The 26,565-nt window shown below is 34.8% G+C and overlaps 1 protein-coding gene across 3 annotated transcripts in view; it reads right to left on the bottom strand.

The window, feature by feature from the left end:
- UBE3D (ubiquitin protein ligase E3D) overlaps nucleotides 1-26,565 on the bottom strand; it is a 303,942-nt gene that overhangs the window by 172,757 nt on the left and 104,620 nt on the right. The gene's annotated exons all lie outside the window — the stretch shown is intronic.

Genomic DNA, 26,565 nt, shown 5'->3' with positions numbered 1-26,565 from the left:
TATCTTCACACCAAACAACTACCTTATGTTTCCCTCTTCACCAATCTCCAAAATTGTAAAATAAAAATACAAGATTTTCTCTTTCTTTTTTTCCTTTTCTTTCATCCCAGAAGGGCTCTCATAGTGCAAGAGTTCTTAACTTGGTAAGTCTGATAATTTAAAAAAAATTTTTTGATTACTATATTTCAATATAATTATTTTCTATTCTAATTCTTAGGCAGCTAAGAGATCAATGAACAGAGTCAACTTGACTTGGAGTCAGGAAGAACTGAGTTCAAATTATGCCTTGGATGTTTACTAATCATGTGACTCAGGTTAAGTAATTTAACTGCTGTCTGCATCAATTTTCTGTAGTGTAAAACAGGAATACAAATAGTTCCCAAATCCCAGGGCTGTTGGAAGGATAAAATGAGAACAATTAGAAAGTGCTTTCCAAGCCTTCAGGTATTATATAAATGCTATCATCATCACTATTATAACTAATTCCGAGTATTTTTATATTAATCGGCCATCTAGAAATATTAGTCCAAGATAGGGTCTAGAGGTTTCACCAGATTCCCAAAATGGACCATTACACAAAAGAGGTTAAGAACTCCTGACCTACAGGGATTTTTGAAGGATTTTCTTTGTGTTTCTCTGTGTTTAGGTTGGGGGGGGGGGGTTGTTATTGTCTGTTTTGGGGGGAGGGGGGAGAGGGGCTTAGGCTTGGGCTTTTTTTTTAAAGTTCACATTGCAATAAAAGCATAGCTGGGGGTGGTCCACTGTGTGCTTCTTGCCTGGAAAAAAATCTGCTTTTTCTTTGAGATTGAAATTAAAATCTTCACTGAATGATGGAATTCTGAACTAAAGGGATAAAATGTCTTGAATGCCTTTTCCACAGCAGTTTAAATGGAATAGAAAAATGCAATCCTTTTACCTTTATATGATTATCACCATTATTTGAAATTGTTATGAGAATTTCTAATCATCATTGATCCCTTTAATACTTACCTAATACCTAAAATCAATTAAACTTAATTTTGGAAGATGACTGCTGACAGTGATAGCTAAGAAAGTTAAGGAAGGGAGAAAGAGAATTATTTAGAGAACTTTACTGAACAAAAATCCTTTCCCCCTATCTAAAGATGAGCACAAAAGAAACAGCTAAAAGGAGGTATCTCCAGCAGCCTTCATTTAGCCCAATTCTGGGACCAGAAATAAGGCAACAACATAGCAAAATCAGCTTTCAAAATGAGAACAAAGCAATGACAGAGGCAAAACATGGAGCTATGTTTGGGAGAGGGCAAGAGAAGATGACCACTTGGGGCAAGGGTCATGGCATCTTGAGACAAAGAAGCATTTCCCTCTCAGATGGTATACAAAAGTGATTTGCCTCCTGCTATTCTGGGGATTTATGGAGACTAAAGGGAATTAAATTAATTTCTCCTGAAGGTATAGGACAGGTACATCTCTTTGTGGAAGGATATAGGGAATATTTCATTGCTTGATTCATTTCTTGTTTCCCCATCCTAACTTAAATTTTTTTAAAACAGCTGGATTTATATGTTTCTAGAAAGTTTGGCAATAAAATGACACATCAGATGGGGGCTTGAACCATGGTTTAAATGGTTACTATCCCAAAACAGTTATCTTGAACATCGAAGGAGCCAAGTGGAGTTCTATATGTACAAGCAAATTTCAACCACAACAAACATTTATTAAGCATTTATGATGTAAAAATCATTGCTAAATCCTGGAGCAGATACAAAAATTCCTTTCTCTCCACATCATAACAAGTAACTAAATGCAGAATGAATAAATTCATATAGTTTCTGTGTGTGTGTGTGTGTGTGTGTGTGTGTGTGTGTGTGTGTGTGTGTGTGTTCCTAGCATTTTATACTGCCTACAATTATTTTAAGCTGAATTTCTTTTTCTATTTCTTCCTGCTAGGACTTTCAATAGGCCCCAGCCCAAGTCTCTGTTGCTTATTGTTTGAGTTTTGATGGCTCAGAGTGAGTGCAAATAGCAAATGTTTTCTGATTCAGAGGGTCTCTTCCAGATTGATACTTTTGTGTTAGTCAACTAGGCCATCTTTTCTCTCAATTCTAACCTCCTCAGTCCCTGAATGGGCACAGTCTCAGACAAAGTGAGACCTGGGAAAAACCTTAACTTAAAAAGACCCAAGTCACCCACTGCATCCTGGGCCACTGCCAGTCATCTTGACTGTGATGATTCTGGAAGAGAAAATGAACCTGATGACTTTGCACAGTTCTGCCTCATTCCAATTTAAAGAGCTAGTCAAGACATCACCCTTGTGACATCTTTAAGAACAAAAGAGAAACAACAATGAAGAATGATCATAAAAGCATAAAGTGGGCATAATAAAGAAGTAACAGAAAGGGGAAGGAGGGAAGTATACACAAGTATACACTTAAGTTGGAGGTTTCAACATTATCAACTATTTAAAAATAGAGGTCTTCAGAGGAGAGTATTAGTGTTTTATAAATACAAGTGAATTATATATACCTAAATTTCCCTACAAAGGGGCCACCTTTCTATCAATAACTCTACAAATTGATGACTCTCGAGAGGGTAAAGATGTTTTACTTAAGCTAAGAAATGCTTGCCCTACATAAAGGAATCAAAAACAAGAAGTTGAATGAACTTGCTAATAGCTACTACATATTTATGTTTAGTCTTCAGCTGTGATATAAAAGCCTTCTGTTAAGAGTTTTAAATTGGGGTTTGAGGGTTTTTTCCTTTTTTTTTTTTTTTTTTTTTTTTTTTTTTTGACTGTTTCAAATTCTTTTACACACTTTCTGCTACAATTTAAAAGAATGACTTTGAAAAGGGGGGATAAGAAAAATGGGAAGGAAAAAAACCAGATAGCCCTTTAAAAAACACATAGTGTTAATGGCAGAAATAGAAGAGGGTAGAAAAGAATGGGAATGAAAGGCAAATACTTAATTTCTTGTTCCATTAATAAAGATCCATAGGATTCAAGGTAAAAAAAAAGGCCATTTTAAAAATACTTGCTCTTTACTTGCATTTTAAAACGCTTCTTTTTCAGTGGGGTTTAATAGACATAGCCCTAGAGTTGGAGTCAAAAGACCTAGGTATCAATTGTTGACCAGATACTCATTCACTGTAACTGTGGGTAAGTCACTGCAGGTGTCCAGGCCTCCGTTTTCTCATATGTAAAATGATAGAGTTGGACTAGTTAATGACCAAAGTCCCAGTCAGATCTAGCTTTCCTGAGTGTTATTTTCTTATATCTCAAGGCTTCCTTTTTCTCAGACCTGAAATACTAGTCAATCAGCAACTTATTAGCATAAATTCCAGAAGCTGTTTACACTCCTATGATAAGCTTTCTTTTTTTATTCAATTTCATTTTATTTTCATTTCTAAATTGTCTCCTTCCTTGACCCCTCCTACCACCACTGAGAAGGCAAGAAGCACAAAACTCATTATAAATATGAAGTCATACAAAACAAATTTCCACATTAGCCATGTTCCTCCTTATAAAAAAAATTTAAAGAGAAAAAATGCTTCAATCCTTTATTTTTCAAATAGATTTTTATTGTTATCTTGTCTTTACAATGCCTAATTTCCCCATATACTCTTCCATTTGTCTTTCCCTGAGAACCATCCCTTATATAAGGTGTGTTTTTTTTTTAAGAGAAGAAAAATTCAGTAAGACCAATCAACATATCAGAAAAGCCTAACATTATGTGCAATGTTTCACACTTATGAACCCCAACCCCTGCAAAGGATAGGAGCAAGAGGAGAGATGTCTTCGTATGTCTCCTACTTGAGATCAAATTTATTTTTGATAATGTAATAATATTCAGTCGATTATTTTGTGGTGGTTGAACTCATTTACATCATTAGATGTGCATATTATTTTCCTGGCTCCTATTTGCTTTATTTTGAATCAATTTATTTAAGTCTTTTCATGTTTTCCTGTAGTCATCAGACTTGTTGTTTCTTGCAGTATAGTAATAGTCCATTATATCCATGTACAACAGTTTATTTAGCTCTTCTCCAATGGATGAACATCACCTTTGTGTTAAGTAGTTTTCTAAAATAATTTCCAAATCTCTTCTCTCTTCAAGCCACCATTCAAGACATGAGGAAATGAAGGCCATTTTTGTTAACACCTTCTCCCTAATGCTGTTCCTCTTTTTTTTTTTCCCTCCTTCTTTGCTACAATATTGAGGGAGAGGCAGTTAGGAGGGTACTTAACTTTACCAAAAATAACCTACTTTTGCCCTTGATTTCCTTTAGCAATATGATCCTTGGATTTTTGTCTATTCCACACCTGCCTCTTTTTCCTCTATTCCTGTCTCTCTTTCTCTTCCCACCTATTCCCATCCCTACCCCTACCACTGACTATAATCTCCAGCCAAATATTGTCTTATTTAAGCCTGTTTTTGTTACAATGCAGCTTGGTCCCAATGACATTTGCCTCTCCATCCTAAAATTTTAGGAGATGAAAATGCTTCTCAAAGAAGTTAATAAAAATGAATTAAGAAAGTAAAATTAATTGAAATTGATATCACTAGTAAAGTTGAAATGAATGAATATTTGGAAAGTTGCTGAAAGGTCAACCTTCACTGCTAAATACAGGCATCTTAGCATTTTACAAAGCACTAAAAAAGGAGTAAAAAGACCTAGGTACTAGTTAAGAGTTCTGTAACTGATCAGTCACGTGATTTGGAACAAGTCATTTAGCCTCCCTAAACCCAGTTCTCTCATCTACAGTTGTGGAAGATAACTGCTTGTCTACCCCTCTCACAGACTATTTTTTGCAGAATAACCTAGCAGGATGTAACTTTCTTGAGGGACAAGAAGTATCCCCAGGACCTTATACATAATAGGCACTTAATAAATGCTTACTGAATGAACAAATACTTTATTCTATAAGGTCATGCAGTTGCAAAATTCATTAAAACAAACCTTTAGATACACTATGAAAGACACTGTCTTAGGTGCTGAATCTGTATAACACTTTATGGGAATGAAGGATGACAAGAAAACAAGATAAGACAGGATTTAATTAGGAAAGTAAATTCCAGGGTATGTTCAAGAATCAATATATATCCCATCCAAAGTATTCACATTTATATCAAAACACAGTTATTAGTTATAATTTTTTCAAATTCATTTTTAATAATAGTTTTTTATTTTTCAAAATAAATTCAAAGATAGTTTTCAACATTCACCTCTGCAAAACTTTGTGTTCCAAATTTTTCTCCCTTCCTCCCCACTTCACCCTCTCCCCTAAACAGCAAGCAATCCAATATAGATTAAACATGTGCAATTCTTCTATGCATACTTCCACATTTATCAATTCATAATAATTTCAAGTTATGAAAGAGGTCCAATCACATAAGGTTCAGCACTTTTTTTAAAGATAAGAATGCAACAATGTAGAAGTGTTTTAAAAAATGGTAAAAGATTTAAATAAGTTTATAAAATTAATTCAGTTATCCAGAAAATCCAGTTCTCTACTCATTCTGAGTAATTGGCATGTATTTTTAAAATAGATTATATGACAACCAATAGAACTTAATGAAAATCTTGATAGTGAATCAATTATGCCTCTCCCATTTCATAAATATTAATGTTTTCTTTTGCACTATCCAGGTATTTTTTCCCTATGAATTACAAAGCCTGTTTTTCCAAGAGTTACAACTTGGCTTTTTTTTTTTTTTTTTTTTAAAGGATGTTGCTAGGAATTGAACCTGTGATTTTATTAGTATAGAGAACATTCAGATAAAGAAATTCCTTCTATCAATGTGGGTCAGCATTTCAAATTAATTTATAGACTTAAAGAGTTTCCTAGAACACTAAAAGGTTAAATAATTTGTACAAAGTCACATGACCTATATATGTAAGAAGTGAGACAAACTCAGGTCTTCCTAGTTTCAACTATACCATATTGTCCCTGTAGCATTTTTAAATGAGTATATTTTAAAATAAATTTTATTGTGTGACTCATGCATATTATGGACCAATGATGTTTCTACTATGCACTCCCACTGGACCATGTTCATATTTTTACAATTATCTGTGAATGATTAACACAAACTTTGCTAATGACCCTGAGATTTTTGAAAACCTAGAGGGAAGATCCAAAGGCTTTTATAGAGTGAATAGAATAAAATCACCACCTTTTTGAGGAAAGAAAAAAAGAAAGTATTATGAAAGAAGGAAAAAGCTACCCCTCAGATGAGTCCTAGTTCAATGTTTTTCAAAAGTTTTAGGTTGGAAATACTCTCAGATAATACCAATACTAAAAGACCAAAATATAGAAAAAGGACCACTGTTTTACACATCTTATGAATTATCAATCCCTAATAAAATCCATTCTGATGCCTCATAATGGTATAGAGAAGACCCTGAGTTGTTGTACTAAAGCATTTATTAATCAACCAAAAATTCTGGTAGGTTCTAACAAGCTGAAAAATCTAAGATGGGCCCAGAAACACACTATGTCTGTTATATTAATTAAGAAAGATTCATCATGTGGTCACTATGTAATGAACTTTTTTGGAAAAAACTAGTCATTAAACATACAAAATGGTAGTTGGTCCTGAATGGCTCACTTCTGTTTTTGCAGAGATAAAACAGTACACAAGGGAGGGAGAGATTGCTAAACATCACACAGATTTTATTTGGCCAATTAACACTAATTTGGTTGCTGATATTTTCAAATACATGATCTTTACCCAAAAATCAATGGATTGATGCAATAATGAAGAAACTAAACCATGTCCATATTGGCATTCTCATTACAAATGAAACCAGAAAATATAAGCAAGTCCGTTAAATGAAAAAAGCAACTCTCAGTCCCTCATTAGAGATACAAAAAAAAGGAATTGGTAGAGTCTGTTTCATTACATATGGTAAATTAAGCAAACAAAATTTTATAGAATGTTTACTCACCTTGCCTTGCCTCTCTTCAAAATAAATATAAGCCAACAGTCTACTATGAAGACAACTGCAATTTACATAATAACAAGTATTGTGGAGAGTATAAAAAAAATTCTGAAGGGATTTAAAATTGGAAGAATTGAAGAATTTTACAGATTCTTCCAATTAAGTTAACATATATTTTGAGATTATAACTTCATCAAGAAGGTTGGTATGAGAGAGTACAGCAAAAACTATACTAGAAAATGTTTCATGACTAAGGACTGAAGGTGGCTAAAGATTTATAAACTGGATAGAAACCTTGACTCTGTAAAAACCATAAATACTTTCTGTAAGAAGAGTATATATATCAAGGTTTTGCAAAGGTGAATGATAAAAACTATCTTTGCATGTATTTTGAAAATAAAAAACTATTGTAGGGGGGGGGGAAGATTATGTAAGTGTTGGACATTGCAAACACCAATCACCACTATAAAAATTAAATCAAATCTATTTTAACAATTAATATAGTTGTAGACATAATGGTTATTCCAGAATTGAATACTTTTAGACCATGATCTGACTAGAGAGGAGATCAGAGTCTACTACCTCGTAGCTGTGTGATCTGAACTTCATTTTCTTCATTTATAAAATAAAGACTAAATTATTTCTGAGGTTGCTTCCAGTTCCTTTTTTGTTTGGTTGTTTAGAACTTTTTTTTTTATTAATTTTTTTTAGTTTTCAACATTTATTTTCTAAGATTTTGATTTCTTTTTTTTTTTCTCCTTCCTTCCCTCCCCTCTCCTTTCTTCAAGATGGCAAGTAATCTGATATAGATTATATGAGCACAATCATATTACATATTTCCACATCAGTCTTTCTGTGAAAGAAAAATCAGAAAAGGGAAAAAAACATAAGAAAAAAAAATATTATGTTTCATCTAATTCTAAATCAATGAACTCAGTTAGTATACATGATATCACAATTCTCACTGAAAATAAGAAAATTGGCACAATCAATATTTAACTTCTATTACTTCTATACCTAGTATCCTATAGTTAGAGGCAGATAAATGGTGCAAGGAATAGAGCACTGGGTCTGCAGTCAAAAAGACCCTAGTTCAAATCCAGCCTCAAATACCTGACATCTGAGTATCTGAAGCTAAATCATTTAACTTCTACTTGCCTCAGTTTCCTCAATTGTAAAATGGGGAAAATAATAGCACCTACCCTTGAAAGCTGTTGTGAGAATCAAATGAAATAATATTTTTAAAAATCTCTTAGTATATGGTCTAGCATATGATAGGAACTCACGTTTATTCCCATTTCTTCCACTTCACTATATGAAAAAAAGGATAAAGAGAATTTAAAAAGATGAAGTGGTGGAGATTGAATGTAAATCAACACATGCTATGTTCATTTTTTTTTTCTTATATTTTTTTATCCCTCTTATGGTTTTTCCCTTTTGATCTGATTTTTTCTACCTAACATGATTCATAAAGAAACGTGTATTAAAAAATATACATGTATAACCAGAAAAAAAAGCAATTAAAAAAAGGAAAACATTTTTAAAAAAAGATCAAGTGAGGCAGAGTGATTAGTATTTCTTATAGACAGAAAAGACTGTGTTGGTTACTGTTTTAAAGATATTCAGAGGTTGCTTCTCAAAAATCTCAAATATAAGAAAAAAAATCACTCATTTGGAGGCATTAGATTGAGTTTTATGGAGAAAGCTGTTCAATTGTTTCACTCAGGTCAGACTCTGCAACTGGTATTTCAGTTCACTAAGCAAAGATACTGGAGTAGTTTGCCATCTCCTTTTCCAGTTCATTTTACAGATGAGGAAACTAAAAACAGGGTTTACAATTGTTTAAAGAACTTTATATACATTACCTCACATATATCTCGCAACACACTATGAAGTAGGAACTGTAAGTATTATTGTCACCATTTACAGGTGAAGATACAGAAGCTGATAAAAGATTGGGTAACTCGCCTATAATCACACAGCCCATAAACATTAGGAATAGAATTTGATACTTGCCTTCTCAATAAGGGGGGAATGAGAAGGAGAAAATTTGGAATTCAAAAATTTTTTTAAATGTTTAAAATTGTTTTTGCATGTAATAGAGGAAAATACAATACAAAATAAATCTATTTTTAAAGATACAGGATTTGAATCCAGGACTTCCCAATTTCGATTTCAATATTCTATCTACTATAACAGAGGGTACTTAATGAATATAAATAAATCAATGAATGAATACAAAGGGAAGAAAATAATCAAGTTCAATTTATATAGATGGAGAGAGGCAAAGTGAGAAGTATTTTTAATGACCCTGAAGCCTCAGAAAATAGAGCTATGATACTACACATTCAAGAATCAATTCCATCCTGATATAGTTTTATGTTTTAAATTAAAATATTTTACAGGCAAGTAATTTTTGAAATTTTAATTTCAAAGTTAAAACTAACCAAGCTTTTAAATTTGATATAAATGTTTTTATGAGTTCAAACCATTAAAAATGTTTACTGACCTTGACCAATCATCAACATCAATAAAAAGGGGAGGGAGGAGGAAAAAAATTCACATGGTGATTTTAGCCAAGAAATAAAAACAAATCAAAAAATTCTCCTATCCAGAATTCTCAATTCAACCAAAAGATAGATAGATAGATAGATAGATAGATAGATAGATAGATAGATAGATAGATAAGCTTACTGAAAATAAGTTATAGTAACTTAATTCTACCTAAATTTAATTTACTTTAAAGGAATTGATCTTCAAATAGTTGGGCTTATCATAAAAGTACAACCATAATTTGATATACCAAAGTGGTACCTGCATACTACTTTAATGGATGCTCTGCTGAATTTCATAAATAAATAGCAGTTAGGACCCCATAAAATTCAGGCTTGCTGACTGTCTAAAAGCATGTTGCTCAAAGTTAGCTATTAGGTACAGTTAGGGAAAGTTAATTGAAATTTGAAACAAGATTTCAAACCAAATCCAAATAATAGTTATTTTTAAAAATGAATTAGCAAGGCCAAATGAATCACTTAATTTCTACCTCTAAACTTGAACGTGATCTATCAACAAGTCTGGAAATGCCATGATCTAATCCTTAAGAAAAATTTTCTCTAAAAATTTAAAGAGGAAAAAAAAATGAAATCCTTAAAGAACATTTAAATAGATGTTGGTAAAGTATGGCTTGTAGATATACTTTATTGTTTCCCTTCTATTGAATTGGTAAGATTTTTAGAGGGGAAATAATTCAATCACATACAACCTGAGGTTAAGATCCTCTAGCAATGACTTTCAAACTTTCCATAAACAGACCATTTCAGCAATGCAAGAAGATTTAGGCAATGGCTGAAGAACAATCAAGAATGAATGAAAGGGAAAACTGATTTGGTAACTAGTAGAACATGAGTGAAGAGAGAACATATTTTTATGAAATATAAATACTATTGCTGTCAGAACATAAATACAGATATTATCATATTATATAATATTAATAGTACAAGAGTCCAGCCCATAAAAATAATCATCAAGGAACACTACATGGTAACATCTTTCTCAAGAAAGAGCAAAGCTGTGGTTTGAATGATTCATTCTTTCCAGAAAATGATTTCTAACCAAAGAGAATGACTAAAATGCCCATTCTCAGAGATTCCACTGTTATGCATATAACCTCCTCATCCCCACATACCCATAATACACAAGAATATACCAGCAGTACTTCTTTCCCCAGCTCTGCTACTCTCTGGATTTTTCCATTTTGCCTTTGTGTGAATATCCTTCCTTTACCCCTTTCTACTTCTCCTATTATCTATTATCTGTCCCCATTAAAATGTAGAATTCTAGAAGATTAAGACCATGCTTTTTGTTTTTGCTTTATTTGTATTTCTAGCATAGTGACTAGCAAAGAATGAGTACTTAATAAATACTTGCATTATTTCTCTACTTACCTACTACCTACCAAAGACCTGGACACAAAGTACATAACCATCAACTAGAGAATATTATTATAAAATTATGTTATATGAATGTAGCTGAATAATAATGAGCCAGAAGAATATGATGAGTACAAAGAAGTATGAAAAAACGTACATGAACTGTTGGGAAGTAAAGAAAGGAGAACCAATGTACAAAGGACTACATCAATGAACACAAAGGAAAACAATGAAATAAGTGAAACTGATTATAGCAAGATTATAATAAACTGGTTCCCAAAGAAGAGGCAGAAGATGTCTCCTTCAATTTCTCTGCTGAGGTAAGAGGCTGTGGCTGTCAAACTTTTTTGACTTTTCAGTTTTATTTACTTTTTTTTTTAAAGCTTTCTTTAAAGCTTTAAAAAAAATTCCTTAGTAAAGAAGAGATGCACAAATAAAAGATATTAAAACAAATTTATTTTGAATTTTTAAGAGCATGCAAAACAATTACAAACTAATCCTAAATATCATGTATTTTAGAGCCAGATGAGACTTTAGAGATTATATACTACCACGATCTCATTTTACAGATGAGGAAACAGGCTAAGAAAGACAAAAGTAATTTGTCTAAGATCACATTACTAGTTAGTTAGTACCCAAGCTCAGACTAAAAAAAAAAAAAAAAAAAAAAAAAGTCTCCCTGTACATTCCATATGGGAGGAACCCAGAGGTTTACCTTGTCCTGGTCTCCTGATTCTCAATCTAATGCATACATGTGTATGTTTTACAAGACAATAGTATCTCCCCATTTTTTAACTCCAACATGCTTGAGATCTCAAAGATTCAATTTGATTTGAATAATCATATGCTTAGCACTTATTATATACCAAGCCCTCTCTCAAGTACTGTGGATATAAATACAAAAATGAAACAATCCCTGCCCTTGAGGAGCTTGTGTTCTACTAAAAGAGGAAAAAAAAAATTGTAAAATCTGTGCAGAGTAAATACAAGGTAGAACAAAACTGAATTTTCTGTTTCTCATGTGGTAGTTTCTTGTCTTCAAGAAGAGGCAGCTAAGTATGGCAGAGATTAACAAGTAGTTGTGTGACTTTGGGCAAGATATTTTACTTGTCTGCCACAGTTTCCCTATATAAACGGGGATGATGACAACATCTACCTCCCTAGTTTATAGTGATAATAAAAGGAAAAAAAATTTCTAAAGTACTTTGAAAACCTTAAAGTGCTACATAAATGCTACATCTTATTATTGTAATCATTTTTTTCTTTTTTATGTCCCTTTTTCCCTCATGGATTACCAGGCAGATTTCTTTTGAATAACTTCCAGTCTCAATGAGGAGTCCTACCAGTATTCTGAGTTTTAAAGAAATCATCATGTCATGAACAAATAAAAGTATTTGGAGAACTCCACCTTCCACAGCCAATCTCTTCTAAGTTTTGCATGGAATATCTTACACATCAATACTGAAGAGTACTTTTATGCTTTACTGTATATCAATAACTAGTGGTCTGTTGAACAAAGGGATCACTTGGCTGTCTACCTCAGGAAAATGATCTACAAGTATGTACAATGTGCATTCCTTGTTTTCAAGTGTTCAGAAATCAATAAGAAATATGGCAGAATTTTGTATTCTCTATGCCTGTCAAACAATCATATGTGACTAATGAAGATATGGTCTGCTGGAGAAAATGATCTGTGAAAACATGCTTATTCACTGTTTATATTTTTATCAAGGATATTGTCAATAAAATATACATCACTGTCTTTAAGATGTTCTAGAGATAATGTAATGGAACATGTTTCTACCAAAAATATAAAGAATTCAGAGAAACATAAGGAAGCTTATAAACATAATGTGCTTCATCAAATGAAATCATATTTTTTGTTGTTGTTGTTTTGGGGTTTTGTTTTTTGTGTGTTTATTTATTTTTTTTTTTGCTGAGATAATTGGGGTTAAGTGACTTGCCCAGGGTCACACAGCTAGGAAGTGTTAAGTGTCTGAGATCACATTTGAACTCGGATCCTCCTGACTAAAGGGCTGGTGCTCTATCCACTGTACCACCTAGCTGTCCTGAAATCATATTTGTAAAACGGTTAACAATCCTATGTGCATGACTTCCAACTCTTCCATTCCTGGTCTCTTTCCTGAATTCCATTATTATTACTACTCCATTACTATTACTGAATTCCATTACTATACTAACAATCACATGTTGCACATCTTTCACATCTCCACCTACATGTACTGTAGGTATCTCATACTCAAAATGTCCAAAACAGAACTAATTTTTCCAAAATCTATCCCTCCTCCAGAATTCCCTATCATTAATTTTCCAGTTATTCAGTTTTATACCCTTGTTATAACCCTCAATTTTTCCTCAAGCCCATAATAAACACATTGCTAAGTTATGTTGACTCTACTTACCTCTCGGACATTTTCCACATTCTTCTTTTGATCTCCCCATTCTGGCTCACACTTGTATTTTTAGTCTTGTTTCATGCTACTCCCTTAAACACACTCTTTCTTACCAAACTCAACTAACTCAGATCAACACCATATCTTCAGCAATACTGATCAATCTGTAATATTTTGCAAATAATCTTGTACATTGTACTTTTCCTGCCCTTTGTTACCTTGTCTCTATACTTAGCAAGGTGATAAAACTGGAGTTGTTTTTTGGTACTCTTGGTTTCCCTGAAGTGGGTTTTATACATTGGTTAAATTTCTCTAAAATAAAAAGTATAAGCAGATTCGATAGTTTTAGTTTAATGCTTCTCAGAGTCAATAATTTATCTAAATAGATTTGGTTAAAATTGCTATACAACACATAGAATCTTATTGTTATCCTTCTCTTTAATATGGTATTAATTTTTACCATGGCTATATGTAGTCAATGGTCTGCTTAAAGCAAAGGTAGATGTCACATAACACTTCAGTTGCCAAGTTTTAAGTCTGTTAAGATAGGTTCTGAGAATCAACCAGAATTCTTTAGGGCATCCTCCTCTGAAGAAAAGGATATTTCTAAGGTGAGTAGAGCAGAAAGCTCCCGTTATAAAGGACCCTTTCCTTCTTTCTTTTAATTCCTAACTCACCCACTTCCACCCCTGATAATCAAGCTAACTTCCAATATCTAAATGGATATTTAGAATATTCTATCAAAAAAAAATAAAGAATTCAGAGAAACATAAGGAAGCTCATAATCATGATATGGTTCATCAAATGAAATCATATTTGTAAAATAGTTAACAATCCTATGTGGATGACTTCCACCTCTTCCATTCCTGATCTCTTTCCTGACTTCCATTACTATTAGTACTACTCCATTACTACTATGATTGAATAAATCAAGTATTCTCCTACTCACCCAAATCCCAAATTTCTCCCCTACTTTATTTTTTGTTTTTTTACAATTGAACACCATCCCTTTGATGTTAGTTAGAAGTAAAAGTCTTTTTTTTTAAAGTATCCTTGAGATAAAATCCAATTAAAATGTATTCACATCCACATATATATTTTAACATGTTTAACATATACTGGATTACTTGCTATCTAGGGAAGGAGTGGGGTGAAATGGGGGAAAATCTGGAAAACTAGGTTTTGCAAGGATCAATGTTGAAAATTTATCCATGCATACATATGTTTTAAAAATAAAAAGCTATAATAAAAAAAAAAGAAAAAAATGTATTCACATCAAAGTATAATCAAACATATATGACTAATACAAAACAATCTTCTTTAATCAACCAATATGTATTTATTAAATATCTTCATGCCAAGCACTAAGTGCTATTATTAAAAATACCAAAAATGAGATAGTAAATATCCTTCTCAAGGACCTTACACAGATCAGGAAGTAGTATGAGAACAATATATCTGAAAAGGACAGAAAGGAAATTTTGTGACACAAGCTCCTGTGGCCTGATTTAATTTCAACTAGAGGAGAATAAGCAAATGCTCAATATGAAAAGTTATATTTTTTACCACAATATGATCATGAGATCATAATTTTATAGCTAGAAGGGGTTTTAGAGGTCATTTTGGCCAGTTCTACCACTTTATAGTTGAAACAACTGAGGCCCACTGAGATGAAGTGACTCATCCAAGTTAATACCCATATTATATTTGAGATTAAAGACTGGAACGCAAATTCTATGATTCTAAACATGACTCCAAAAATAACAATTTTTATACTATACCATTATATGGGTTTCATAAAAATTTTTTTAAAAAAGGATATGACAGACTTTGTCATAAAGAAGCTCTGCTTTCAAATAATTCATTCATTAAGGTATCAGTGTATTTACTCACAACATGCTTTACTCCCACCCCCTTTTTTTTTATTAGAAGACATTTTACCACTAAAGGGAGAAAGGGAATTAGAGTCAAATTGCTCCAGGCTGGAAGATGCTATAACCAAGAACATAATTTTCCTTCTGAAGGCTTAATAGGGTCATTCAAGTTTTTTAGACTGCTCCAGAAACAAAGGGGGAGCACAAAAGAGGATGGGTTATTTTCTCATCACTACTAAAAGGCAGAAGGGGAAGGTTTTCAAAGGAAGAAAATGCCCCCCAAAATAAAGTACTACCATCCTTTTCACTCTCTCACAGGGATGTGTGAAATATTCATAAGACCTCTCTAGAAAGCATTATAGGCCTGAGGGCAACAAGTGCAACTAAAAACAAGGGATCATTTATTATTGGGATGATTAGGACATAAGACATTAATGCTAGAATATGGCTTAATAGGAGAAAACCAAATTGAACTCCTTCAGCCTAGCCCTGAGCTAAGACACACTGGATAAACATGGAAATCTGAAGGGAAAACTAAAGCAAAAGGATAAACCAGCTCTTATTTAACTCTTGATTTTCCTTATCATTTTTCATTGTTATTTGATTCAATTGCCAAACCTCTCTTCACTTTATTTCCACTCCCCCTTCCCCATGCCTGGTTCTGATTTTATGCTTTGTTGTTTTTGTTTATTTGTTTATTTGTTTTGTTTTGTTTTGTTTTTTCAGTTAAGATGAACTCTGGAAGATCCTTAAAATCTACTGGGGGGCCCTATGACTTCTGGCTGGATTGGCTAAAAATCAGGTGGTTTCCTGCCAAGTAAAGAAACCAAGGCTACTGTCAATTATCCATGGGCCAATTATCTAGTTTGGAGGCTGTAAAACTTTCTTCCTTTTCATTCCTGGTACTTGCTCCTGCATCTTTATCATTAAGTAAGGGAAAGATAGAGAAAAGAAGCAAAAAATCAAATTATCAGTCTAACTTTAATATTTGTTAACTGTTTTTGTAATTGATATTTTAAAAATGTACTTCTTCCATTCACAAAAAAAGTCCACAGTAAAAATGAACTTTGACATTAACTGTGATTAACACTTACCAATTAATATTTTTAACTTTAAAAAAATTAGCAACATAATTTAAATTTTAGAAACATTAACATGAAATTCTGTCTAAACCATAGGGAGAAATTTCTTATCATTTATATATCATTCTCAGGGAGGATCAATGACAACATAAGAGTGATATGTTGATTTTTGAATGAATTGGATTTAAGTAAAGCAGAGTTGAACAAATTTGTCAGCTTATCTCTCCTCTAAAGTCATCAGAAGTCCAGTGGCAAGACAGAAGTCAAAAATATGGGATGGCCCAAGTCACTGCCGGTAATCTTGGCCTTTATAAATTAAAGTCTTTTGTACTTAAAGAATACAAGAAAGGCCAAAGATCTGCCAGCATCATGTATACAGATACCGGAAGAAAGGAGAGCTAACAACACAACTCCAAATAACGCTGATCTACACAGGTGCCCTCCATCACATAATAAGACTACAGCAATCAAAGTCTGGATATAATAAAAAGCACTGATTCACAATAAAGCATCAGATTCAGTATCAGGGTTCAAGCCCCATGTTGACTGAGTGATTCACATGGAGAGCAGCTGCACAGCAGACTAAGAGAGTGGACCTCCTAGTTAGGAAAACGTGGATTCAAATTTTACCTTGGACACAAAGTAGATATACCATCCTGGTCAAATCCCTTTAATCACTCAGTGCCTCCAGGCCTAACTAAGATAACTAGATGCTGGTCTCTCTATTGGCAAAGGCAGTTCCCTCATCAGAAGTACTCTGCATTAATTAAATCACGAGTCTGATTTTTAAAAGCATTTTTAAAAATATTCGATATAACATTAATATATGTGACTTTTTAAATAGTTAAAATTGACAACGAATTCTAGGAGGTCAATATCCTCAATATCTGGAATGAGAATTTGAAAAATATAGTGAGAACCTAGGTAATCACCCTACATAACATTAATTATAAATTTCAGAGCTAAGAAGAAATCTTTCAAATAATAAATTTGCAGGTGTAAGCCACATCAATGAATTGGTGAAAGCCACATAAAACATCCATAATCATCAGAATGATTCGATGGAAAAAGGTCAGCACTGGAGTCCAAGGTAGATAGGTGATACAGTGGATGGAGTGCCAGGCCTGGAATCAGAAGGGGTTCAAGTCTGGCCTCAGATATTTACTAACTGTATGACTTTGGACAAGTCATTTAATTAATTAATACAGTTCCCTCATCTGTAAATGGGCTGAAAAAGGAAATAGCAATGGGGATTTCTTGGCAAAGACTGCAAAGAGTGTCTCCTATTCCAATTCTCCACTTTTGATTACAAATTCTTTTATTATATGCCAGCCACTGTTTGGCATTGTTTCTCAAAAATATAGAATGATAAAAATATCTTCTAAATATGAGAGTAATTTTTCCATTAGTACTGAAAGGGGATGTATTAACTATACACAGTGTATAGTTATAAAAATAAGATGTTATTCCCTACCTTCCAAGATTTTACAATCTAATTCAACCACAGACAATTTTCCCTCCTAATAACTTTATAAATTATTTATTTCAGTTAACCTTGATAAATAAAGTTGATAATTAGGGTTGATAAATAAAATAACCAAATTATATATTCCATTCTTTTACATAGCTGTCAAATTCATTTAAGAAGAAAACACCAAGTTACTGTCTTAAAATGTAGTGGGAGGGAGGGAAGAGACTTGCTTATAATGATCAATCTTAGAACCAAAGAAGTGAGAAAAGATACCTCCTTTCTTTCTTAGGAAACTAAGATGGGGGCAGCTAGGTGGCCCAGTGGATAGAGCACCAGCCCTGAATTCAGGAGGACCCGAGTTCAAATCTGGTCTCAGACACTTAACACTTCCTAGCTGTGTGATCCTGGGAAAGTCACTTAACCCCAGCCCCAGGGGAGGGAAAAAAAAAAAAAAAAAAAAAAGGTAACTAAGGTGTTTGGAGTTTGTGCTCACATTGGTTATTTTTGTTTTGACTATTTGTGACAAAGAAAGCTTAGAGGTTGAGAAAAAAATGGAGAGAGAGAAAGGATGGTTGGGAACTATCTGGAAATGACTATTAATTTTAAAATAAATTTAAAATATGTACAAATCAAAACAACTTTGAGGCATCAACTCACACCTTACAACTGGCAAAGACAGCAAAAGCTTAGAAGGATCAGTGTTGGAGGGGTTACAGAAAACACTAGCATAGTGATAACATAGTTGGTGGAGCTGTAAATTGCTTCTGATAATTTCCTTTTGCTATGGAAAGCAATTTGGAATTATGCTAACAATAGCGACAAAAATATTCATATTTGTTGGTCCAGAGATTCTACTGCTAGATGTGGTATACTGTAAGGAGATCAAAACTAGAAATGAAATGAATAGACACCAAAATATTCACTGCAGCACTTGTCTATTTTAAAAGGTACCCATCAAATGTGAAATGGCTAAGAAAACTGTGAAATAGTAATATAAAAGCACATTATTAAAGGATAGGAATGACAAATCAGAGACAAATAGAAAGACTGATGTGAACTAATGAGTAAAATAAATAGTATTAATGATGAGGGAGAAAAGCAGACAGCCCAGTATGTAAATGACCAACAAAACCTTACATCCTCTAGAGAAAAATTCCTTTCTTATACAAACTTCTGATGACCTACAGTCTCTGGAGAAACTCCTTTGTTATACAAGCTTCTCCATATCCTACAGAAGCCGAAAAGTCTTATCTGGTACAGCTCCAGTTCTATTATCTGTAAGGGCCCTTTAAATGGGCGGACACAGTGCATCGGGAGATTGAGGCCCAGAAGTATTAGGACTGCCCTTGGGCGGGATCCTGGCCATATTGAGATAGCTTCGTAATGGGTGACTCTCTCGCTGATTGGCTGTGTGTGTGACCTCACAGGCCCTATATAAGCCCACTGCAGGCAGCAACCGCCCTCTTTAACCTCCTGCTGTTCACCCTGGCTCCTAGCCTGGGCCAAGCCAAGATGGGTAGCCGAAAGAGGTAAGGATTTTGGTAGTGAACACATGGGTCTTCTGACCAGGTGTTCACTCGGGAACCAACAAGTCAGGGCATCAGTTAGGGCATTATGTGAGTAGGTATAATAAAGGCTTTTAAGATTACATGTGGTTGTTCTTGAGTGCGCTACCGGTTACTAAGCTATAGATTCAAGAGATTGTGGCCAGAGACCTTAGAAGGCCTCAGAGGAGGCAAGCCAGGTAGAGCTCACACTGCAAAGGACAGTGGTCAAAGGTGCTCTGGTGGGTCTAGGACAGACTAGTAATTGTAACTGCCAGGAGAGCACGTTACAAATGGCGCCCAACGTGGTGGACGCATCAGGAATTATCAGGTTTTGAAAATATTTAATATTCAGAATTAAGATTCTGAAAGATCCGGTAGAAACGCCACTTAAGAGGGAAGGCAGAGAAGCAATATGGACCCAGGTAAATCTGGGATCAGACTCAAGGACACAGCTGAACATAATGCTTATATCCAGAGGTTAAAGAGCCAGATGGAAGATCTTTTAACAAAGATCACCACTGAAGAACAGCAGGAAGCTTGTAATCAAGCTCCACAAAGGCTATCCCCACACCTATTAGATATAGCTCGGAGAGGGAGCAACCTAGAGCTAATGCGTATGTATGACAGTATAGAGTATAAAATGCCACAGCAAGAGTTGCTGGAATTGCAGGTTAAACTACAGATGGAGATAGAGAAAGAAGAAAAAGCTAGGTTACTACAGATAGAACAGGAAGAGTTCAAACCAGTGGCTGAAACTAAGGAAGGAAATAAACGAACCACATGGACTAAAGTTGTAGAAATTCTTCTTAGCATTTTGTTGGTTTACCTCCTGCATTGTTGTTTTAAGGAATTTATCCATTACTCTTCCATTGAGAAGAAGTTTAGTTCTTTTTATGTGCAAAGCTCAGGTTTGATTTTGAATCAGCCTTTGGGGGATTTTCCAATTCTTCTTCCCTCTGCCTCACCTTCTTGGGCCAAGGGAGAAGGGGGAGGAGGAAAAGGAAGGGCGATAATACCATCAGCACTGCCCATTAATCCATTTAAAACTCCTGTGTCTTCATTTCAAAGGACAGGAGTAGGCTTTATGCCCCAAGGCAAAAAGGAATTGTGGGGTATTGAGTATAATCAGAAAAGTTTTGAAAATACAGTTCAGTTAATTTCTAAGAAACCTTACAGGGATAAGACCTTGCAGTTAGAGAGAGTGGAGTTTTATACTTGTAAAACTGCTAGGATCGTCTTTGGAGAGTTGAAACTCCTCTTTTCTTACCTCGTGGATTTTCCACTTCCACAGGTGAGCTTGATTTCCCAACCCCCTACGGGTACTTATAAAACAGTGTTTATGTCTAGAATGGGTTGGAAAATTGCTGTTTTAATCACTAGAATAAATAGACAGTGTGTGATCTTTGACCCAGGAGGAAAATATCAGATTTATTGATTCACACTCCTGGAGTACAATTCGGTATCAGAAACTCAAACTTTGATTTTTAGGCAAAAGAATTCAGGGATATAGCCAGAGTGTTCTAGTAAAGTCATTACTGCACAGACTATCCCCAAGATCTCTTCTAAACAAGAGAAGGGAATTTTGGGATATGTGATTGCTTACAATTTTAAATTTTGATTTTACATTTTTAAACACTTTTGATTTTACATCTTCAAAGTATTTTGATTTTACATTTTAAAGTTATTTTGGTTTTATATTTTTAATCTATTTCGGTTTTACACTTTTAAATTATTTTGGTTTTACATTTTTAAATTCTTTGCATTTTACCTTAGCAATGCACTTCGGGCATACACAGAAAGTGCAGCTAAGTGACAGACTGACTTTTGTCTGACTTGTTAATCTTTTTGACAACAACTTTGTTTCCACTGTGATGTGGAAAGGCCTGGATGGCATTTGGAAAGGCCCAAGTTGGGCCCCGGGGACATTCCTTCCTAGGTGCAGATCCAGCAGCAGAGTTCATCCCCACCAGAGACATTTGTAACCTGGGGATCCAAGAGAAGGACCAGACAACAGTCCAGAGAGACCAGCCAGATGTCCGCAGCCCTTCAGACGCTGATGGCAGCGATGCCCCTCCTGACCATGACACCAGAGACAGCAGACACGGTTCCAGTGTTGCAGCTGAAATGGACTGTTTTGGGTGATACGCAATATAAAGACTGTAAATGGACAATGGGCCTGCTTGCTTCTCCCGTGGTCACTTGCCATATGGTGGCCTGGGAAGAGGCTTTGCCCTATGCTTTCTATTGAAGGACTATGCTTTTAAATTAGTGGGTGAAAAACCAACACACCCACCTGCCATTGTTATTGAGACAATGTTACTGGACATGACTGCTTATGTGCACCTGTGAAACTAGAATTGTTCTAGAATTGTGAAAAGTGCAATAGAGAATTGTGATAAGCTAGAATTGCTCTAGGATTGTGAAAAGTGCAATAGAGAATTGTGATAAGCTAGAATTGTTCTAGAATTGTGAAAAGTGCAATTGAGAATTGTGATAAACTAGAATTGCTCTAGAATTGTGAAAAGTGTAATAGAGAATTGTGAGAAACTAGAATTGCTCTAGGATTGTGACAAGTGCAATTGAGAATTGTGATAAGCTAGAATTGTTCTAGGAGTGTGAAAAGTGCAACAGAAAATTGTAAGAAACTAGAATTGGTCTAGAACTGTGATGAATGTAACTAGAATTGTGACAACCTACCTCACTGAAATTTGTTAACTAGAATTGTGATGTTTTACCTTGTTGACTTCCCACCTCAGTGTTGACATCCTACCTCATTGGCATCCAACCTCTTTGGCTTATTATCTCGAGTATGACTTTGATGAATGGGTTGAACACTTGGGCCACTGTTGAGCCTGATTCTCATTGTCATACTTCTGTTTACTGATTTGCTGCTTTGTACCTCCTTGGGCATAACACTGTCATCTCATGGATCAAGTGAACTATAGCTGGTGCTAAAAGTTTAGCTTGATGAGATGTGCGGTTCCCGCAAAACAAGAGAAAGGGAATTGTAAGGGCCCTTTAAATGGGCGGACACAGTGCATCGGGAGATTGAGGCCCAGAAGTATTAGGACTGCCCTTGGGCGGGATCCTGGCCATATTGAGATAGCTTCGTAATGGGTGACTCTCTCGCTGATTGGCTGTGTGTGTGACCTCACAGGCCCTATATAAGCCCACTGCAGGCAGCAACCGCCCTCTTTAACCTCCTGCTGTTCACCCTGGCTCCTAGCCTGGGCCAAGCCAAGATGGGTAGCCGAAAGAGGTAAGGATTTTGGTAGTGAACACATGGGTCTTCTGACCAGGTGTTCACTCGGGAACCAACAAGTCAGGGCATCAGTTAGGGCATTATGTGAGTAGGTATAATAAAGGCTTTTAAGATTACATGTGGTTGTTCTTGAGTGCGCTACCGGTTACTAAGCTATAGATTCAAGAGATTGTGGCCAGAGACCTTAGAAGGCCTCAGAGGAGGCAAGCCAGGTAGAGCTCACACTGCAAAGGACAGTGGTCAAAGGTGCTCTGGTGGGTCTAGGACAGACTAGTAATTGTAACTGCCAGGAGAGCACGTTACAATTATCCAGTTGTGTATAAAATAAAGATCTTAAGATATGCTCCTTGCAATATATGGCTTCTCTCTCTGGAAGCATATCCTCCACCAAGACATCTTGGTGTTCTTTTCCTAATCAATAAAACCTTTCTTGTCACAGCTTTGAGTAGGTGAATTCTTTCCCCAGGGACCCGGCCTTAGCACTTTGGAGGAGAGACAGACAGACCGACAGACAGACAGACAGAAACCACAGACCCATTTCTACCCAGTATAGCACCCTCTTCACTAAGAAGAGAATAATATACAAAATAATTACAATCATGTGAACAATAAATAAAAAACTGAGTACTATGTAATTATAGTGGTAAAGCATGAGCCAGGAAAAAGAGTTAAAGAAATGCACTCCTTCCTTTAGGTACACAGTGAATGGGGAACTATGGGTGTTGAATATTGAATACACTGTCAGACAGAATCGATATGCTGATTGGTTTCCTTTCCATACCCTCCCTTTTAAAAAAAATTTTTTAAAAATATTTTTCTAATTATATGTTTAAAAAATTTAATAATCATTTTTAAAATTTTGCATTCTAAATTCTTTCTCTTCTTTCCTCCCTCAAAGAGCAAGCAATTTGATATAGACTATACATTTCCATCTTAGCCACATTTCAAAAGAAAACAGACAACTTCCGCCCCTAAAAAAAAAAAAATAAGAAAAATAAAGATTAGGGGCAGCTAGGTGGCACAGTGGATAGAGCACCGGCCTTGAATTCAGGAGGATCTGAATCAAATCTGGTCTCAGACACTTAACACTTCCTAGCTGTGTGATCCTGGGCAAGTCACTTAACCCCAGCCTCAGGGGAAAAAAAAAGAAAAGAAAAAAATTAAAAAGTATGCTTAAATCTATATGCAGACTTGATCACTTCTTTCTCTGAAGTAGATAACATTTTTTTTAATCATAATTCCTTCAGAATTTGCCCCTTTTAAAACCTTTGTTACAAGGAAATGATAAGGTCAAAAAGAGATAGCCCAAGATACAAATAATTAACAGGAAATTCCTATCTTGGAGAGGTTAAAGGAGATAACTTGAGACAAATGATTAATAGAATTTTATATCCTTAAGAGAAATTCTTGTCTTATTTACAAATATCTCCAGAACCTCTTGGATAAGTTCGCTATACAATGACCCTGATTATGTATAAAAAGAATTTTAAAAATTGTATTCCTCAGCTAATAATTAATATGCAACAAGAAAATGGTATTTACACACATATATTGTATCTAGGTTATATTGTAACACATGTAAAATGTATGGGATTACCTGCCATGGGGGGGGGGGGGAGGGAGTGGAGGGAGGGAGGGGATAATTTGGAAAAATGAATAAAAAAAATTTTTTTTTTAAAAATTGTATTCCTCGCACGCGGTCTCATTGCCTTGTGCCCACCAACTGGCATCCCCTTGCCAGGCAGTTTGGCCTTTCTAGAAGCCAAATAATTGCCTATCCCTTTACTATCAAATAAGACTTTGTTTTAACACAGCATTGAGTAGCGAATTCCTTCCCTAACCAGGGACGGACCTTTGGTACTGTGGGGAAGGAGAGAGGTAATCACACCACCAGAAGAGGAGCTGATGCATCTCGGCTTAGAGCCTCAGTTTCTCCTCATCAGGATAGTCAATGAGTAGAGAAGAATAGACATATTCAGATATGAATATATTATAAAAACAAAGGTCATCAATAAGTTGTTTTTAAGATGAAATTTACGTTTGTTGTAAGGAATTCCCAGATTGGAAACTTCATCTACTAATGTAGATCAGTAATATAACTTTAACTTACAGCCTTGGAGTTACTGTGCTACAGAGAAGTTAAATGATTTGTCTAAGATCATAAAGCCAACATGTATTCGAACAGGGACTTTGATTTAGAAATTAGCTCCTTATTCAGACTGTTTCCCAAGCTTATACCAAATAAAATTTCAATTTTAAAAGTCTCCTTCTTCTCAGCTCCTCATGGCCCCCAAAACAAGTTACTTTAATCAGACGTTTAAATTAATGAATTTAGATCAAATTCACTAGTCCTAGCCCTAGTGAGTAGGAAATAGCAAAGTACATCATCCCCTGGAGGCATACATATTTAAAGATTATAACCTTGAAATTCAACATCTCTAGTACCACTATCAATCAAGTCATTCCAGATATCAAAAATGTGTTGGCTTCAAATTGAGAGTACTTGATAATTGCTGATAAAATTGTTCTTTTCTTGGCTGATGAATAAAAATCACTGACTGCTTAAGATTTGTATGATTTCATCTGAGATCATGAAGTCTATTCTAGTCTAAGAAACAGATTAACAAGTGTAAATAGAACTAATCAAGACATTATTTTTAAATGCCAAGACCAATGGTTTTCTTATTGTCTCATACTCTATGTTGAGCAAAATGACTTCAAGTTTTCCCAGTGAAATAAGAGTCGAAGAAAAGCTATTACTTTAAAAAAAAAAAAAAAAAAAACCTAAGAATTTGAAGGGTCAATGCCTTGATACACCACTATCCTCAATGATACAAAAGTTCCATCAATGATTTTATTCTTCACACCCTCTACAGCCATTCCATCTTGCACTCTGACCACATTAGATCCCGCAACCTAAGCAAAGACATTTTAAGTCTAATCAAACCAAACAGCTGTTTTAACAGTTGGGTTGCTATGAAATTATAATATTCTATTCTTGACAGTGCCTAGCAACTCAACTGTTAAACAGCTGCTCCACTCTACAAGTTAAAACCAATCCCAAATACAGTCTGCATCCCCATTTGCAGCTGCTTTGAGATTCTTTCAGAATAGAAGTTCCCAAACTTTCTACATCACCATTCTTAATTCACTGCACCTGTTTAAATTTTAATCATAGTTTCATTTCTATCCAGAACCTTCTGTTTATTTTCTCCTCCATGCTCCAAAACACACACCTTCTTCATAAAGTTGCTCCCCAACCAATGTTTTTTTTTTCACCATATTATTATTAATGAATTATCATCAAAGATTGACATATAATTCTGAAAAGTGGCTACAAAGTGTTTGGCAAGTCACCCTCATATTATTATTCTTAAGGAATCAACTGCCCTCTTTAACACAGTTTCATCTAACAAGGATTTCTATGGAACCAGTAAATAGGATTAGGAAGGGTCTTAAACATAAATGTTTCTTTGCATCTCCCTGCCCCCCCCAACAAGAGACACCAATGGGCTTTCCTTCCTCAATATTTTGCTTTGCTATCTTGGAATTAACATTCCTGTTCTAGTGAGACTCACAATCTATTGTTGAGATAGCTAAAGTCCATTTAGGGAAAACACTTTCCAGTGAAATTTTCTTTTATGACACATGCACTGGCTAACTTTTGAGAAAAGAATCTTTGCCCTACCCAAATTGCTTCCCAGTAGATTTTTCATTTTTTTCAGTCCTCAGAAAAACCTTCAAAATCTTGCCCTGATCGCCATGATATCACTCAGGTGTGCCTATTTGTCCAATTCTCCACAAGCCTCCTGATGGGAATAGCTATTAAGTGCCATGTCCTTTAGAGACACTAAACTTGGAAATTTTTACAACTCGTCAAGATGAATAGTATTTGACACCCTCAAGGTTCACCAGAAGACTTTGCCACTGACTGTAACACTTGCCTTTTGCCCCCTTAAGGGTCTGACTTCTAGAGATTGTCAAGCACTATAGATTTCTCAGAACTCTGGCTGGCAGGGAAAGTTGGAGAACAGATTTACTGCTGGATGCAAGACTCATCAA

This window comes from Sminthopsis crassicaudata, chromosome 4 (assembly GCF_048593235.1).
Source record: "Sminthopsis crassicaudata isolate SCR6 chromosome 4, ASM4859323v1, whole genome shotgun sequence".
NCBI lineage: Eukaryota > Metazoa > Chordata > Mammalia > Dasyuromorphia > Dasyuridae > Sminthopsis > Sminthopsis crassicaudata.
Note: the sequence above shows the minus strand (reverse complement) of the source record. Positions and strands in the feature narration are given on the sequence as shown.